At 37.6% G+C, this 5,373-nt stretch overlaps 1 non-coding gene across 1 annotated transcript; it reads left to right on the top strand.

Annotated features, from left to right (window-relative positions):
- Positions 1–935: 935 nt before the first annotated feature.
- LOC112204264 (U6 spliceosomal RNA) lies at positions 936–1,037 on the top strand. The gene has a single exon (XR_002937836.1). It is a non-coding gene; the product is annotated as a U6 spliceosomal RNA (small nuclear RNA).
- Positions 1,038–5,373: the final 4,336 nt, after the last annotated feature.

Consider the following 5,373-nt stretch of genomic DNA (forward strand, 5'->3'; position numbering starts at 1 on the left):
TCACTTTGTCCTCACTCAGCCTTTCCTTTCTGTCTTTTTTGATGAGGAAGGAATACTTCCAAACTCATTCTATGAAGCCAGGCTTACCCTGATACCAAAGCACACAAATATCTGTTGTCTCTGTCCATGTCCTAATCTCTTCTTATAAAGACACATATTAGATTAGGGCCACCCCTAAAATCTCATTTTAATTGACTACTGCTTTAAAAGTCCTATCTCCAAATATAGTCACATTCTGAGGTAGTGGAGGTTAGGGCTTCAATATGTGAATCGCAGTGGTGGGACACAATTCAGGCCATAACAACCTATAACTAGTAGGGATAGTGAATCGGAAATCAGAAACCTCCCAACAACCTTCTAGATGACATCACTGGTGAATTCTACCCATTTTTTTTTTAATTAACACCAACACTTCTCAAACTCTTCTAAAATGTAAAAGAGGGAGAAGCACTTCCAAACTCATTCTATGAGGCCAGACTTACCCTAATCCTAAAGCCAGACAAAGACATTATAGATAAGAAAACTTGCCACTTGCCATTGGCTAGTAACAAGATCCCCCCTCCTACAGTGTCAATGGAGACCACATGAAAAGTGTGGACTTCCACTTCTATAGGCAAAAATGAAACACCCTTTCTCCTTGCTGGAGAGGTTTTAGAAGAGGTCTAATGAAGAGTCATGATGTTCACCATTGCCCAGCAGCAATGAAATCACCCCCATTGCGGTATCAGTAGAGACCATATGGGAAGCTGAACTTCCACGGACACTGCCCATCAGTAGTGAAGAGTTCCCACCTCGGGTGTCATCAAAAGCCAAGTGAGGTGTCAGTATTTCACCCCCAATTGGCAGAAATGATGCAGTACACACTTCCCCTTCTCCTGGAGCAGTGGCAGGAAAAGCAGCTAAAACAAAAGGCTTAAATAAGACCCATATCTTATTCTTGCTTCAACAACACAAATAATAAAATTGGAATGATACAGAGATTACTATGGCCACTGCATGAGGATGTCATGCAAATTCATGAAGCATTCAATGAAAAAAAGATTAAGATCTCAAAACATAATATTTTAATGACCCAGTTGCAATAAAAAATTATTCATCATACCAAGAACTAAAAATATCTCAAACTAAATGAAAAAAGACAATCAATAGATGCAACTACCACTGAGAGAGATGTTGAAATTTACTGGGAAAAATTTTTAAAGGAGCCATAATTTTTTAATGCTCCAATGAGCTATACAAACATGCTTGAAATAAGTGAAAAAATAGTAAATTTCAACGAAGAGATATAAAGTTTCAAGAAAGAAATGGAAGATATAAAGGAGAATCAAATGGAAATTATAAAACTAAAACATACAACCGTAAGTATAAAAAGCTCATTGAGTAGGCTAACTGTAAGAATGGACGGGAAAGAGGAAAGAATCAGTTATCTGGAAGGTAAAACATTAGACATTGCCCAAATAACAATAGAGAAAATGGATTGAAATAAATGCACACAGCCTCAAGAACCAGTGAGACTGTAACAAAAGATCTACCATTTGTGTATTTGGAACCCTGGAAGGAAACAAGAAAGAAAGTGGGGCTAAAAAGTACTCAAAGAAATAATGGATGAAAACTTTCCAAAATTCACAAAAGACAAAAATCTGTAGATTCAAGATGACCAAACAAGTTAAACCGAGAGAAATCCACATCAAGATATATCACATCATGATTAAACTTCTTAAAACTAAAGACAACATCTTGAAAACACCATAGAATAAATGACACCTTACCTATTGAGGAAAAACAGTTCAAATGACAGTTGATTTATCATCAAAAACCACAGTGGCCAATAAGAAATGACATGATATTTTCAAATGCTGAAAGGGAAGAACTATCAACCCAGAATCCTATATCCAACAAAAATATTCTTCAGAGATGAAGGAGAAATCAAGCCATGTTCAGATGAGGGAAAATTAAAATAACTTGTTGCCAGAAAACCTACTCTAAAAGAATGATTTTTAAAAGTGTTCTTAAAAGGAAGAAAATTATAAAGAATATGCTAAGCAAAAAATGAACAAAAAACCCTCAAGTTTTCTAATTTATGTTTATTAGTTGAAGCACATATTACAACACTGATAAGTTTCTAAATGTATGTTGAGGAAATATTTTAAACAATTCTATTATAAGTGGAGAAGGGTAAAGGAATGTAAAAGGAGACATGGTTTCTATATCTCACTCAAGCTGGTAAAATGACAACACCAGCCAATTGTAAAGTTCGTGTATATGTGATGTAATATCTTTAAAAAAACACTTAAAAACAATCAAATAATGCACACACACACATATATACACACACATATATGTAAATGGCAAATCTTTGGTGATAATAACATGTCAGTGTAGATTCATCAGTTGCAAGAAGTGTACCACTGTGGTGTTGATAGTGGGGGAATAAAGTCTAGCTATATATGTGTGTGTGTATATATATATATATGTGTGTGTGTGTGTGTGAATTATTAAATTATCAAATTGTACATAAAAAATTGCATCAAATATAAATGGTCTAAATACACTCCCAAAAAAACCCCAGCATATAGGTTTCAAAATATGACCCAACTACACGCTGCCCATAAGAAATTCTCTTAAACTATACTGATATAGGTAAATAGGATATAAAAGGATGTTTAAAAAAAAGATATATCATTTAAACATTAATCAAAGAAAAGCAACATTGGTAATATTGATATGAGATAAAGTAGACTTCAGAGCCAAAAATAGTACCAGAAACAGATAGGGACATTACAGAAAGACAAAAAAAAAGTAGTCCACCAAAAAGACATAGTAATCCTAAGTAAGTATGCACCAAACAACAGAGCTACAAAACATATGAAGCAAAAACACATAGAACTGAAAGGAGAAATAGACAAATATACAATTATGTTGAAGTCTTCACTCTTTTCTCAACAGTTGACAGAACAACTAGACAGAAAATATAAAGACTACAGAAGAACACAACACAACATGCCATCAACCAACAGAATCTAATCAATATTTTTAGGGCACTTTTCTCAATAACAGAAGAATACATATTGTTTTTAAGCACTCAGAAAATATATACCAAGATAGGCCATATATCTAGGATCATAAAACAAACCTAAGAATTTTAAAATATTGGAATCCTACAAAATGGGTTCAGTGACCACAATGGAATCAAACTGAAAATCAATAACAGAGCACTAAGAGAAAAATATTTGGCCAGGCGCGGTGGCTCACACCTGTAATCCCAGCACTTTGGGAGGCCACGGTGGGCAGATCACTTGAGATCAGGAGTGCAAACCAGTCTAGCCAACATAGTGAAACCCTGTCTCTACTAAAAATATAAGAATTAGCCGAGGCTGGTGTCACGCACCTGTAATCCCAGCTACTTGGGAGGATGAGGCAGGAGAATTGCTTGAACCCAGGAAGCGGAGGTTGCAGTGAGCTGAGATTGCACCACTGCACTCCAGCCTGGACAACAGAGTGAGACTCCATCTCAAAAAAAAAAAAAAAAAGAAAAAGAAAGAAAATATCCAAATACTTGCGAACTGAACAGCACACTTAAAATATTTCAGTAAAGAGGAAGGCTCTAAAGAAATAGAAAATATATTGAACTGACAAAAAAACACAACTAAAGCAATACTGAGAGAGGAATTTATAGCGCTAAATGTATACATTAAAGGTGGGGCCTGAGATAAATAATCCAAATTCTCACCTCAAGAAGCTAGGGGAAAAAAAGAGCAAGATAAATCTAAAGCAAACAGAAGCAAGGAAATAACAAAAATAAGAGTCAAAATCAATGACATTGAAAACAGAAAAACAATAAAGAAAATTAGGCCAGGCTTGGTGGCTAGTGCCTGTAATCCCAACACTTTGGGGAGCCAAGGCAGGAAGATTGCTTGAGCCCAGGAGTTCAAGACCAGCCTGGGCAACATAGCAAGACTCCATCTCTACAAAAAAATCAAAAAAGCCTGGGCATGGTGGCTCATGCCTGTAATCCCAGCATTTTGAGAGGCCAAGGCCTGAGGTCAGGAGTTCAAGACCAGCCTGGCCAACATGGTGAAACCCCACTCTACTAAATATACAAAATTAGCCAGGCATGGTGGCATGTCCCTGTAGTCCCAGCTACTTGGGAGGCTGAGGCAAGAGAATTGCTTGAACCCGGGAGGTGGAGGCTGCAGTGAGCTGAGATCACACCACTGCAACTCCAGCCTGGGAGACAGAGAGAGAGACTTTGTCTCAAAAAAAAATTTAAAAATTAAAAAATTAGTCAGGTGTGATGGCTCACACCTGTGGGCTCAGCTACACAGGAGGCTGAGGCAGGAGGATCGCTCAAGCCCAGGAAGTTGAGGCTGCAGTGAGCTGTGTTTGTACCACTGCACTCCAGCCTATCTGACAGAGCAAGACCCTGTCCCCCCACAAAAAAAGAAAACTGACAAATCTGTAGCAAGACTGACCAAAGGGAAAAAATATTGCAACAAAGGACTAGTATTAGAATATATAAAGAACTCTCAAAACTTAACAGTAAAAAAAAAAAATCCAATTAGAATATGAGCTAAAGACATGACAAGGTATTTCACAGAAGATATACAGACAGCATAAAACCCATGAAAAGATGTTCAATCTTATTAGCCATTAGGAAAATGTGAATTAAAACCACAATTAGATAATCACTACACATGTATCAGGATGGCCAAAACTAAAACTAGTGACAACACTAAATGCTGGTGAAGAAGCAGAAAAACTGGATCACTCAAACATTGTTAGTAGGAATGTTACAGCCAAGCTAAAAACCATTTGCCAATGTCTTTAAAAACTAAATGTGCAGTTACCATATGACTCAGCAATTCTACCTCTAGTCACTTATCCTAAAGAAAACTGGCCAGGCACAGTGGCTCACACCTGTAAAGCCAGCACTTTGGGATGCCGAGGCGGGCAGATCACCTAAGATCAGGAGTTTGAGACCAGCCTGGCCAACACGGTGAAACTCCATCTCTATTAAAAATACAGAATATTAGCTGGGTGTGGTGTCGCATGCCTGTAATTCCAGCTACTCGGGAGGCTGAGGCAGGAGAATCGCTTGAACCTAGGCGGCAGAGGTTGCAGGCAGTGAGCCAAGATCGCGCCACTGCACTCCAGCCTGGGCGACAGAGCAAGACTCCGTCTAAGAAAAAAAAAAAAAAAAAAAGGAAAAGAAAACTTACTTTCACACAAAAACCTATATCAAGTTTAATTTTAAAATATTTAGTTTACTTCTCAAGGGTTCCACAAGTGTGTACAGACAGACACAGGACCAGATCTCTGTCCTGACCTCTGTCCTTCACTACATATCTGTCCATCATGTCTGGAATGGTGTTA

This window comes from Pan troglodytes, chromosome 7, assembly GCF_028858775.2.
Source record: "Pan troglodytes isolate AG18354 chromosome 7, NHGRI_mPanTro3-v2.0_pri, whole genome shotgun sequence".
Classification (NCBI taxonomy): domain Eukaryota; kingdom Metazoa; phylum Chordata; class Mammalia; order Primates; family Hominidae; genus Pan; species Pan troglodytes.